The 13,772-nt window shown below is 44.3% G+C and overlaps 4 non-coding genes across 4 annotated transcripts; 3 read left to right on the forward strand and 1 right to left on the reverse strand.

Moving 5' to 3' along the window:
- The first annotated feature begins 154 nt into the window (after window positions 1-154).
- Window positions 155-226, forward strand: TRNAC-GCA (transfer RNA cysteine (anticodon GCA)). The gene has a single exon. It is a non-coding gene; the product is annotated as a tRNA-Cys (tRNA).
- Window positions 227-10,268: 10,042 nt separating this feature from the next.
- On the reverse strand, window positions 10,269-10,350 carry TRNAL-AAG (transfer RNA leucine (anticodon AAG)). Its single transcript has one exon. It is a non-coding gene; the product is annotated as a tRNA-Leu (tRNA).
- Window positions 10,351-10,703: 353 nt separating this feature from the next.
- Window positions 10,704-10,775, forward strand: TRNAP-AGG (transfer RNA proline (anticodon AGG)). Its single transcript has one exon. It is a non-coding gene; the product is annotated as a tRNA-Pro (tRNA).
- Window positions 10,776-11,051: 276 nt separating this feature from the next.
- TRNAP-UGG (transfer RNA proline (anticodon UGG)) lies at window positions 11,052-11,123 on the forward strand. The gene has a single exon. It is a non-coding gene; the product is annotated as a tRNA-Pro (tRNA).
- The last annotated feature ends 2,649 nt before the right edge of the window (window positions 11,124-13,772 follow it).

The following is a 13,772-nucleotide window of genomic DNA, read 5'->3' on the forward strand; positions in this document are numbered from 1 at the left end:
TATTTTCTATATGTAACGTAGAGGTTTGCAGTCTTGTAAGTGAGGAAGTTGGTTTTGACAGAGTTGGGTATCACTGCACTGTGTTTGAATGTGTCCAGTGTAGTATGACAGACTGCTTTTAATACAACTACAATTTTCGTAGTCGTGAGAGTGTGGGGGTGTAGCTCAGTGGTAGAGCATTCGACTGCAGATCGAGAGGTCCCCGGTTCAATCCCGGGCGCCCCCTTGCGTCAAGCTTTTGAAACAGATCTTTTGTTGTATGGTACAGTCACTTTATACTTTATACTGACTTTCCGCATACAAGAAGGGTTATGGTACACGGTATCACATGAAAGACGAAGTCCTTTTCTGGAAGGGCAGTAGAACTAACAGTACCTGAGGGTTATGGTGTGCAGCCAGCTGGAACACACAGCCTTCATGAGTGTCCGGCAGGTGGCAACACGACATGCACATGGGGCGGTGTGATTCATCCAGTGCATATCCGCTCAAATGAGCCATTATCTCCATTGACTCCACAGACTAGCTAAACCCCTCCACCTTAGAAAATAATTATAGCTCAAGCACAAACCAAAACCAAGGATAACCATCAGTGTTCATCCATTTGACTATAACTTCCAGCATTTAAGACAGGTGCTTTTGATGACCGAACCAGCTCTGTTAATTGTGAGCACGATACGGTACGTGAACAGTTGCGTGCATTATCCCCAGTCTTTGGTGTGCGACCTGCAGATCATTGGTTTCCTGTGTCAAGGGTCCGACTGAATGAGGGCCCTTTAAAACTGCACAGGTCTATGCCCGTCTTTGTGGCATGGGGAGAATACAAACTCTTTCCGAACTAGAGGAGCTCGCAAGTGATGGTAACTTTCATACACTACATTTATAATTCCAGCGCCTGTTGAAACGTGCATAACACGACGCCGAGCAGACAGGAAGGAACAGGGTATCAGTCTGATATTCTGATCAAATATGAAAACAGTGGAAGGTGGGACTGTTAACCCCTTCAGCCGAGGACACTTTTTAATTCTCAATGCACCAAAATGATGTTGTTCGTCATATAATCTGCTATGGAAATGAAGGTGTTAAAGTATAGCCTTCATTAGCTCATCCAGGGTTAGATGGTCCATTAATCTGAATCGGGGAATAACAGGAAGAAATGAACCGAAGACATCCTTGGACTAAATGAGATAAGGACATGTATATGATTTCCATCGATGAGGTGGGATAAGGAACCTAGAGATTCATGAAGGTTGTGGTGTAAAAAGTTCATTGATAAAAGAGTTGAGCGAGTGTGTTTAGATGGAATAGTCGTAGAGAGAGAGAGAGAGAGCGATTGGGTGGTAAAAAGAGTATATTGTACAAGTAAATTTGATGGAGGCAGCATAGAAGACCAAGAAGATAGACAGCTGTGGTACTGTGTGAGAAAAAAAACTTGCTGGTAGCTATGGAAGTTGAGGATACTACAGAACTGACAAGGGTGCAGATTGGGTTGATAATTAGGTTAGAGATCTACTTGACAAAGGTTGCTCCCTGCTTTTTAAAACTAACTTGGTAGTTGATGGAATAGCTATCCCATAGGTGTATGCGACGTAAATATGAAAAATAATAGAAAATGGAGGGGGGTAAACGTGCGATTTTTTTTTTTTTTTTTTTTTTTTTTTCTTTAAAGGGTGGAGGCGAAGTTTATGAGATTTGGAGGTTGCATGAATTAGTGTTTTTTATTTCACTGAACTTTGTATTTGATAGTTCCCATACTTTTATGTTTTCTTGTTATTTGCCTCCGGATCCTACCCAGTCTACCTCTTAGGAGGGAATTGGACTTGGGAACTTGGGATGATGATGCCTGGACACACTGCGTTTGAAAGACTGGAGATCATAGGGAGCAGGAAATACAGAGGGAGACAGTTCCGGAGATGACTTGTGGCACATATGAAAGACTGGGAGTAACGGTTATCCTTTGTATTAGAGTTGCACAGAAAAGGGATGAGAGTATGTTGCTAGATGGGTGTTATGCGCAGACAGCTCAGAAGAGCAGTGACCATTGAAGTATCGATAGATAAGAGATAAAGATGTAACAGTGCGGCGAGGAGACAGAGGTTGAAGGGAGCCAGTTTGAGGAGGAGTTGATGAGACTAAAAGCCTTTGACTCCACCTTGTTGAGAAAAGCTGTATGTGGAGGACCTCCCTACACGAGAGTTGTATTCTACACAGGGGCTAATAAAACCCGTGTATAAAGTCAACAACTACACTGAGGCCACCAAGAATATATGCCCAACACACCCCCCGTCAACCACACAGCTTTGGATTAAATCAGTGTACTGTGTAACAAATTTTCACCACCTCATGGTCATAGTGCATTACCTCGTTTTTCGTCATGCTGATCCTACTTCTGTTTCGATTTTGTCTTTTTGCTACACCCACACGGGCAGCCAAATTCAGTGTACCTGTGCCATTCACTCACTTAATGAATCTTTGTACTGTATCTATTTGAAGTATGAAATCTGGCAAGTTACATCTGTGGAGGCTTATTATCGTCACACCTGTAGGGAATGTGTTGTGGTGTGAGGGGTGTTGGTGGTGTGTTCGGTGTGCGTCTTGGGTGTGTCGTGAGTTGCGTATGGTGTGTATCTGGAGAGTGTCTGAGATGTGTTTGAGGAGTGTGTCCAAAGACAAAAGGCATGAAATGTGTTGGGTTGCGTGAGGTTATCAAAGGTGTCCTTTGTCTTGTTTACCGGGTATTGATCTTGCTTCTCGTTCTCTCATCCCCGCTTCCGCCTACTTGTTGTTCACACTTCTGTTTCTACTCAGTTTTCTCGTTTTTCGTCTTGCTAATCTCACTACAATGCTTGCGTTTTCTTTCACTTTTTTTTTTTTTTTTTTTTTTTCCCATGATTACCCGGTTTCTATTTTCGCTATATTTGCATTTTTTCCCAGCCCAGCGCGCGTGTGTACAGGAAGAAATAAGCTAAACTGTAAATATAGTAACACGATGTCTCAATAAAAGTACATATTTAAGCCACTCTGTAGTCTCGGCCCATTTGCAGTCATCAGTATACTGACAGGTACAGCCATACAGTAACAGGTATGCTTCTGAATTCAGCAAGCAACTGATTCCAGCCTCCCATGTATTACTGTCCTCCAGGTCAGGCTTTATCAGTGTGGCCTCTGCATCATTACCACCAGCCAATCTTGCCACAACCTCCCATCCACACGCCACACACCCCAACCAGGCCATGTGTACACAAGAGTTACCGTATATTGTCCCTCCACCTCCCAGTCCCCACTCTAACCATCCACCGCCCCCTCCCCCCACCCTCCAAGTTACCTCCTCAAGCAAAAGAAGTCAACCACCTGACAGGCACACGCAGTGTTTTAGCCTCAGCACAACCAGAACTGAGTCCAATTGCAGATTTTTTTCTTTTAATCTGATCTTATCTGGTTTTGGTTTTATTGATCCTGTATGCTAATTCCATTAAAATTAGTTCTGGTAATACGATCATACTAACTGAAGGGAGACTTTGTACCAGTCGACCAGGTTAGTACTCGCGAGGAGGGTGGAAAGCCGGTGACAGGGAGAACAAGGGCTTCCATTTCACCAGCTATCAGGACCTTAACTCCTGGCCATTCTCCTTTGCTGACCTTTCTTAAGTATCTCCAAGATGTGTATAAATAACCTCTTAAAACCGATTGCATTAAACTACATGCATATTGCACATTACTTACGGTATCTTCTGAGAATTAGGAAAGAGGTGGGGGGGCTTCAAGTGGCGATGTCACAGACCCCCCACCCCCACCCGAGTAGGGAGCCACTAATGTCCCCGAAAATGTCTACTTTCCTGTTGGTGACTAAATCAATAGCTGTATTCTGGACTATTTCCTGAATTACTTTCTATTAATTTCAGCAACACTTATGGTCTTGCCACCAATTTCCTCTCTCGAGCACCACCTATCCGCTTTAAAGCCTCGTAATTACTGATAACAACCCATTGTTTTGTATCCTTCTGTGCTCCATAAACTCACTTCCAAACCAAAGGAGGTTGTCGCGTGTAAATGTGCGATGGACTCACTTGTGCTCGTGTTCCCAAACTTGAATCCTATCAGTCTAACTCAATGTTTTTGTGATGTTTACGTCTCGCCTAACTCGACTGACTATCCACAGCTCTTTGTCTGCCTAACTTTAAAGTGGAACACATTATTTCCATTTTGTGTTTTTCTTTTCTCTGAAACTTTCATTCTAGGATGTTTCATTGATCTTCCCACAATCTTTGGTTTCTCCTTTTTTTCACGAAACCAGTTAATTAGCAAACCAATCGTACATATTTCCTATCCTTAACCCAGTAGCTCCCAGGGTTCCTGTGTGAGAGTTTTGTGCTGGAAGTCTCCTAAGCGTTCTGCCCTCCGCCTAGCGGCTCGTAGTCGCGAAGTTCATAGGTCCCTACCCCGAGGTTCCCCTCTTTATTGACTTTTGAAAATACCCAGCTCCGACCTATACTGAGGACACTGGGCGCAAATGGGTTAATTACCTAGAGCAGCTTGTACAGCACCCTACCTGTATTACCAGCTGTTTTGGAGAGCTCCAGTTTATGTGACTTCCTTCATACAGCTAATCATACTTTGTCAATCTTTTATCCTTTGGATTTCCCCAATCACAGCCTAATTTCAGTATCCTGTCCTGTTGCTCCAGTAGGGCCTTTGGACCCTTCTGAGAAGCATTGTCTGTGGCATTACAATACTGCTGATTAGAAGGCCTTCAATTGGTACCTCTGAGTTCATGGAATGACTTTTGGTTGCATGGCTGAGAACCATCTAAGTATGCTCTGCACTTTACAGGGAATATTTTGGTGGGCATGGAAGAGTGCATTCCTTTTTCTTACCCCCCTGACTAACGTCAAAAGGGTCTTCGTTTAATCAAGCTTGTTCTAATGCTGTCCTCAACAAGGAAGTGACTTTCAAAAAGGTACGGTACCGACGACAACTGACCCCAGAGGCACGTGCTCTGTGTGTTTCTGTCCGGAACCTTTTTTAATGTGTTCTTCGTTAAAACACACACACACACACACACACACACACACACACACACACACACACACACACACACACACACACACACACACACACACACACACACACACACACACACACACACACACACACACACACACACACACACACACACACACACACACACACACACACACACACACACACACACACACACACACACACACACACACACACACACACACACACACACACACACACACACACACACACACACACACACACACACACACACACACACACACACACACACACACACACACACACACACACACACACACACACACACACACACACACACACACACACACACACACACACACACACACACACACACACACACACACACACACACACACACACACACACACACACACACACACACACACACACACACACACACACACACACACACAGAGCTCCCGTTCCTTTTAGCATCTTTGCTAAAAATCTTTCCGACAAACAAGTTTGCTCTATTTGCTGTTTTCCTCTCTTCCACTCTGACCTTATTGCTGTTTCTTCTTCTGGTGAAGTTGAATTCTATGACCAGAACTTTGTCTCTAACTTCAATCTGATCGATTCTGGTGTCGTTCCTTCTCACTTCCACCGCTGACTTTTTCATGCTTTCAGTTGTACAGTACAATCTACCCTCTCGGATAGACTTTATGGAGTACCTCCTGTACTTATTTTAGAACTGCCCTTCCTTGCTAACGCCCTGCCTAGGCAACCTCTTTTGCCTTTGTCTACTTGCACATTTCCTTTTTGTTGGAAGTTTGTTTCCATTCAATTTGTTCTGAAGACGGATGGCCATTTCTAACCGTCCGACTAACACCCAGTTACCTTAATATCTTGTACCTGGACAGTCTTTAGAGTGCAGACTCAACAAGATGAATTTGGAGTTCCGGTCTGACCATCAATATGATTTCCATCAGATACGCCCCACTGATGATCTTACAGTCCCTTTATATTCTCTGGTCAGTCCTCTTTTGAGACTTAAATGAAACCTTTGCCTTTACACTTGACATCTGAAAGACATTTAGCTGAGTGTGGCACAAGTTTTAATTTCTATACTACTCTTTTACGGCATTTGTCATACATGAGCTGTGAAACTTCCACCCTGATCACTGTATATACCGTATAGATGTCGTTCTTGCAAAACTATCAACAGTTGTGTTCCCTCAGGTTCTGTCCTCTCACGAGCTACCTTGCTTCAGTTCATCACTAACCTCCTAAGCTGAACATCTAGACCTGCTAACTCGCATGCTGATGGATTCACCCTTCACTTTTATATCCACTCCTTGCAGGGTCCATCACATCAGTCACTTCAACAGTCACGCGATGAAAGTGTGGTACACCTGGTTTCAGATTTTTCTAATACTCTTGGTTGGGGTAAAAGCGACCTTATTTTTTATGCGTCAGAAATTCAGTTCATCTTGCAGTGCACCAGTCTTTCACAGTAATATCCCGTATTTTTCTTGGGCACGTAGCTCAGTCCTTCATTATCTCATGGTATTCTTAGCGTCTCCTTTTCTGGTGATATGGCTTGATGAGATCACAGGCTTGGAGAGATCATATTACTTCTCTCCCAAAAACAGCTTTGCAAAGGTTAAGTGTGCTGAACTAACTCGGTGCATTGTATAACCCCTGCTGGCTTTATACAGGGACCGATTTTCACCCTTGTGTGGAGTATGGCTTTCATGTGTGGAGGAGTTAACTTCATATAGCACTTCAAAGGAGGGTGGAATCAAAGACGTTTTGTCTCGGCAACTCTTCTTTTCATTAACTTCTTTCAGGCTCTTTTCACCACAGCGCTGCGTCTCTCTTATCTTTATCTTCCATCTCTACACTTCTGTTCATTATTTCTGAACTTTCTGTATTCCTCCTTTCATAATTACGGTGGGCAGGTGACATCCATATAGCTGCATACTTTGTACTCTCTTGTGTCCAACTTTCTGATGCAAGAGCCAGCTGGCAGCTTACTCTCGGTCCCACATGTATGCAACTGGCTAATTCGGTCACTGTCTATATTTGCCACTGTCCCTGTAATCTCTATCTATCTATCTATTGCCAGACGCCTCAATCCCGTTTGCGGTGGCCACAAACAAATCGCCTCCAAGTCGCCCTGTCCCCCGCCATTTCACTGCCCTGCTCCCAACTCACACCCCCCTCTCTCATATACCTCTCCACCCCATCCCTCCATCTCATCCTCGGCCTCCCCCTCCCTCTTCCCTCCTCCACCTCACTCACATACACTCTCTTCGTCAGTCTTTCACCCCCCATCCTCTCCACATGGCCAAACCACCTCAGTGTGTTCCTCATAACGCTTCCTATGTACAGGCGTTACAAAATAAATGACTCTTGAACATGGCTTTCGTTTTTGTCAATTCTGTTCGGAAGAACGAGTTTTGCAAGCTATAAGCCTTGGATTACTTTTTTCTTTTTAATAAAAAAAAAAAAAATGGTACTCCCGAGATGAATGGAGCTCCCATTGCAGCTGCCAACCAGACTCCAGTTCCTGGTAATCAATATAATTACCAAATATCAGTACCTGCAATATGACACTGGTGGCCTATGAGTGGCGTTATGTATATACTGTATTACTGCAACATTATATCAGTACCTGCAATATGACACTGGTGGCCTATGAGTGGCGTTATGTATATACTGTATTACTGCAACATTATATCAGTACCTGCAATATGACACTGGCGGCCTATGAGTGGCGTTATGTACTGTATTACTGCAAGATTATATCAGTACCTGCAATATGACACTGGTGGCTTATGAGTGGCGTTATGTACTGTATTACTGCAAGATTATATCAGTACCTGCAATATGACACTGGCGGCCTATGAGTGGCGTTATGTACTGTATTACTGCAAGATTATATCAGTACCTGCAATATGACACTGGTGGCCTATGAGTGGCGTTATGTACTGTATTACTGCAACATTATATCAGTACCTGCAATATGACACTGGCGGCCTATGAGTGGCGTTATGTACTGTATTACTGCAAGATTATATCAGTACCTGCAATATGACACTGGTGGCCTATGAGTGGCGTTATGTACTGTATTACTGCAAGATTATATCAGTACCTGCAATATGACACTGGTGGCTTATGAGTGGCGTTATGTACTGTATTACTGCAAGATTATATCAGTACCTGCAATATGACACTGGCGGCCTATGAGTGGCGTTATGTACTGTATTACTGCAAGATTATATCAGTACCTGCAATATGACACTGGTGGCCTATGAGTGGCGTTATGTACTGTATTACTGCAACATTATATCAGTACCTGCAATATGACACTGGTGGCCTATGAGTGGCGTTATGTACTGTATTACTGCAACATTATATCAGTACCTGCAATATGACACTGGTGGCTTATGAGTGGCGTTATGTACTGTATTACTGCAAGATTATATCAGTACCTGCAATATGACACTGGCGGCCTATGAGTGGCGTTATGTACTGTATTACTGCAAGATTATATCAGTACCTGCAATATGACACTGGTGGCTTATGAGTGGCGTTATGTACTGTATTACTGCAAGATTATATCAGTACCTGCAATATGACACTGGTGGCCTATGAGTGGCGTTATGTACTGTATTACTGCAACATTATATCAGTGCCTGCAATATTACACTGGTGGCCTATGAGTGGCGTTCGTGTATTTTCTTCTGCAAGGGGAAAGTTTTGAACTTAACCATCAACAGACCTGTACCAGAAAACCTACAGTCCCCATCATCACAATGGGTAGAACGTCCTCCCAGCCCCGCCACCCACCACTGCTCCAGCTTGTCTTGCCCACCCTGTTCCACCCACCCCATCCCATCCTTTTCCCGCTCCAGCACCGCCCCTCCCTCCTCCACCTCCACACACCAGCCTTTAATTTCTTACACTATCCCACTGTCAACACTGCCCCTCATTAAGTACCCATTTTCGTAGGGTATAATCGACTCTTTGTCGTAAACCATCCCATGCTCCCTTTTTCAACCCATTCCACCCATTTTTGCTACCTCACCTTTGACTTCCATCCTACCAGTCCACCTACAGCTTCCATCATCACAACATAAAGTCTGACCCATTACATCCCACTGAGGCCGTCGTTCAATAGTGCTATTTTATACGTCCATAGGATTTTATTCACCTACTAGCAGGGGTACCCGGCGTTGCCTGGGCCAAAGAGGCAAACACTGTAATCCTATTTGTTCTAGTTCAGTCTTTCTACTGCAGAAAGACCATGTACCACTTATGCTTTTGAAGAGAGATTATAAGAAGTCCAGGAACTTTTTATTTCAGCTTTCGCAGACTAACGCACAGTATTTGTGCGCACTTGTTTACTATTACCACTGACCTCAAATGACCTCCGACTTGTGACTTCAAATGACCTCGGAGGTCAACCTCACATTGCCAGTGTCCGAACTGGAGGTCATGTGAGTCTCCATACCAAAAATTGGGTTCCCGGGTCAGTCGTTCGAGCGTGTATTACCGATGATCTCAAATGACCTCCGACAGGTGACCTGAAGTGACCTCGGAGGTCAACCTCACAGCCTGTGTCCGAACTGGAGGTCATGCGAGTCTTGGGCTGCGGGGGTACCCGGCGTTGCCCGGGCCAAAAAGGCAAACACTACTGGTGAACTCAAATGACACAGATTTGAATTTTGACCTATCTAAAACGGTACCATCCTTGGGTTACCCTGATTCAGAATATGCATGGGTCTGGGGGTCTCTGGCCCTTATTTTGGGCTGATTGAAATACAAACCAACCAACAAACAACGCGGCTCTTTTATATACAGTGTATACAGTAGATGACTCACAGATCCCACTGAGATACTGGTATGCATCTACCGGCATGCCTCAGTCCCTGCTTTTCTCCACCCATTCAACCTGCTCTGATTTGGAGAATATTTGAGAAATGACATCCTTGACATGCCGCCGATCCACAACGCTTATATTCACAGGGTATACGATTCCTCTTGTTTCCTGCCATAGGCTCAGACAAACCTACTGCAGTGTCTTCACCCACCCCACCCAGTGTTGAAACGTGTGAAGCTATAACACTATGTGCTACACTCAAAAAGATTGAAAATAAAGGTGCGTAGTAGCGATAAGCCAATTGGCGTACCTCAGAGTGACCAGCGGCGTAGTATTGATTAGTTCGGACCTTCCGTGACCTGATTATATTGAAAAGTACTGGCAGCGGTGGGATTCGAACCCACGCCTCCGAAGAGACTGGTGCCTTAAACCAGCGCCTTAGACCGCTCGGCCACGCTACCTCGATATTGCATGAGCTGCTAATAAAAGCAAATCATTAATAAGAATAAAAGTTTCTCAATCCGTGTTAGACCCACTTATCATAAGAATAAACGCATTTGAACATATTATCTAATTTTATAATGCAGGTGATGTGTGAACACGATGTGACTTGATGCTATGTCTTTTCAGTGCAGATGGCTTAGATTGATATTATTTCGCATTTGTAAGTTGCAGTTTAGTTCTGTTGTATTAGGTACGCAGTGTTGAAATCTCCTCTACTTCCGTTTATGCTAGTCGCGAATTGTAGATTTATGCCAGAACTGACCAGCAGCTTTGCTACTTAAAACAGAAATGGTAGTTCCAGTCAAGCACTGGCCTGTTGGTCTAGGGGTATGATTCTCGCTTAGGGTGCGAGAGGTCCCGGGTTCAAATCCCGGACAGGCCCTTGTGTACTTTTACATTTTGCAGTGTTTGCCGTGAAAACACATAGAATTGATGCTGGGGAATTTTACCTTTTATACAGGGAGGATGTGTTCATAATGTAAGGTTGTATGAGAAACTTTAGTCTGCATTTCAGACAGATTGGCTGTTTTCGTAGTCGACAGTGAGCCCACTACAGAAATATGTTAATTATTTAGAAATATTGACATTCAGAAGTACCGGTACCTGTAACGTAGTAACATTTTCAGTATATTAAAGATACTACTGATCTTTCAAATATGGCCTGTTGGTCTAGGGGTATGATTCCTGCTTTGGGTGCAGGAGGTCCCGGGTTCAAATCCCGGACAGGCCCGGTTGGTTTTGCCGTCCTCGAATGTGAGGATCTAGACTAGTGAAGAGGCAGTAGGTGAAAGATTCATTAAATGTTTCTTTGACGAGAGTTTGTTCACTTCAGTTTAACTGAAGATAACGTGTATCATTGCTGCTTCCTCTACCCCTCGCTCTCTCTGTCTCTCTTGCTCCTTCTTGACTCATCTATACTCTTTATCCCAACTCAGCGTATAATTGCCTTCTCTCCATGCTGAGTGTTGAGTTGTAACTTAGATTATCGTTAGAATATGATGATGGTTACGAAGGAGTGCAGTGGAATGGATTTAAAGCCACAGTATTGTCTTTTTCCGCCGCTGAGCAACGAGATACCGTGCAAGGGGACGGAAGTCTGGGCCAAGTTAAAGTGGAAGAACTAAAGTCCCTCCCCACATCTCTCCCCCCTTTCCCCTCGCTCCCCACATATTCCTACACTAAACCTCGCTAATTTCTTTCGTCAGTTACTCTTTCTTACTCCTTATTGTGCTGGCACCGACATCGCATAACTATAGGGGCTCAACAACTTGGTTGAGATGCTTGCACGGCCTCCTGACATCCACCCCTCTGAATCCTATCTCCCTCGTGAGGACAGGGTCCACCTGGCCAGGCTGAGATGTAGGCACCATCCAGCCCTCTTAAGCTACCAGAAGAGGCTGGATGACTCCGTCGCTGATGCCTGTCCAGGATGTAACGCAGCACCCCATACTATTAAGCACATTTTGGAAGACTGCATTGCACACAATCACCTACGCCAACGACACAACATACACTCTTTGAGAGCTCTGTGGGAAAACCCGGTCTCGGCCATGGCCTTCCTGAGGGACTCGGGGCTGTTCGGCCAGACTGCCTAGGGAACAACAACAACTACTACTACTACAACTTGGTTATACAAGCGTCACTTAGTTACTTCCCTGTTCCCCAAAAAGGAGTATGTTGGACTACAGGGGAAGAGGAACTTAAACTCGCAGTCCAATAGGTTCACATTCAGCTGAGCCTGGGATTGCCACTACTACCATATCGCTCCGCCTCTCGTTGCTATATACCGTATACACGCACGTGTTCCATCACTCCTCATACCTGAAGAGGGTCCAAGTCTGAATGAAGCTGTTGTTATCGTCTCATTATGCAGCTTTTCTGATGGGAGTGTAATTCTTCTATCTGAACAATTCACGGCACGGATATCAAGAAACCCTTTTACGGCCCTTGGCTGGTAAGTGATTGAGGGTCGCGTTAATGTAGCATTAAAAATTATTTGTTTGTTGAGTAGGTTACGCGTCGTATTAGAGCAATGAACACCAAGATGGGAAGCATACAGTAAGCTTCGGCATCTGGATTAACCAGTGACCGAATTTCATAATGATTTTCCAGAAGCAAAATTGTGAGGAATCCTTTCTGTTAACCACGTCGTGTAGAAAATAAATGGAGGCATTGCAAGATGAAATCGTGACACATCGAAGCGACTCGTTAGTCAAAGACACTAGAGAAGAATTTGATGAAAGTTTGGCTGGGAAATAGAATCGCCACCCAGGTATTAGCATATACTGTAGGCTCATCGGGTGCGTCGGTCTCGCATACGTGTCTCTGCAAAGTGGTGAGTTCAATCCTCCTGGACATCAAAGAAAAAGAGTATTATAGCGTAATTTCCACGTGGGCGATGACTTCTGTTGTGCCCTTACTGTGTTTCATCCACAGATACCTTCGTTTTATCCTTGTGCAACTTCTCCCACACCACTGAAGTTTCGGTTCATTTGGGGTGGGGGGGGGGAGCGTTCTTTGGCATGCATGTACAGTGTCCCTATCTTTGATTACTCGAATTGTTAGAAGTTGATATCTTACTTGTTCATTCCAGCGACGTTGCCTTGTTTGTTTCTCCAAAGTTAGATTTAGATGGGAGCCACAGTACGGAAAAAAAATGGAAACGTCAGTATTAGGAATCGTTGCTGTTCTCCCAGGCTTATCTGAAAGTGAACCCAGTGGACCTCAGTTGATGGAATGGCTTAACCTCTTCGCAACGACGACTTATATTCTTGAAAACCCTCGGACGATTATCTTTTGCTTTGGGAGAGGAATCACGTCGAGAGGTTTGTGGGGACTTTCTACACCCGATACAGCAAAACGTCTCCCCCAAATGAACCAAATCGTGTGGTAGCAGCAAGAACAGAATAAAAGGTACGTCATCTGAGTTCAAGAGTACCGTAGTATCAGGTGAAGGCCATTAATGTAGATTGATACACTGTGGAATGAAGCATAGAATTCCTGAAGACGGAATGTTGAATAAGGGGATGTGTGCATAATCCGTTGCTGCCACGTGAAGGCGCCTCTTACCATCGCCCCGCCAGGTAGTACACGGGCCATACTCATAACCTTTCTGAGTCCAAGTTGTAATTTACCCCTTCAGTCCGGCGCCCCGTTTTGTTTTATTCTTGCAGCTCTTGAAACGATTTAACAGCTAACTCCAGCAAGCAGATGATGTATATATTTTGTGTTTTAGTGTTTGCTATCTCCGGACGGTTTTATTCAGCTTAGGATAGGCTTTTTGATGTGGAGAGAGTTAGACAGCATCTGTTAAAATCTTTACTACAGCACTGCATCCCACTTTTCCCTGTCCTTGCACATCAGATGAAGGAAGTCAGAA

This window comes from Coenobita brevimanus, chromosome 82 (genome assembly GCF_032717465.1).
Source record: "Coenobita brevimanus isolate Jiangsu-jjx chromosome 82, ASM3271746v2, whole genome shotgun sequence".
In the NCBI taxonomy this organism is placed as follows: domain Eukaryota; kingdom Metazoa; phylum Arthropoda; class Malacostraca; order Decapoda; family Coenobitidae; genus Coenobita; species Coenobita brevimanus.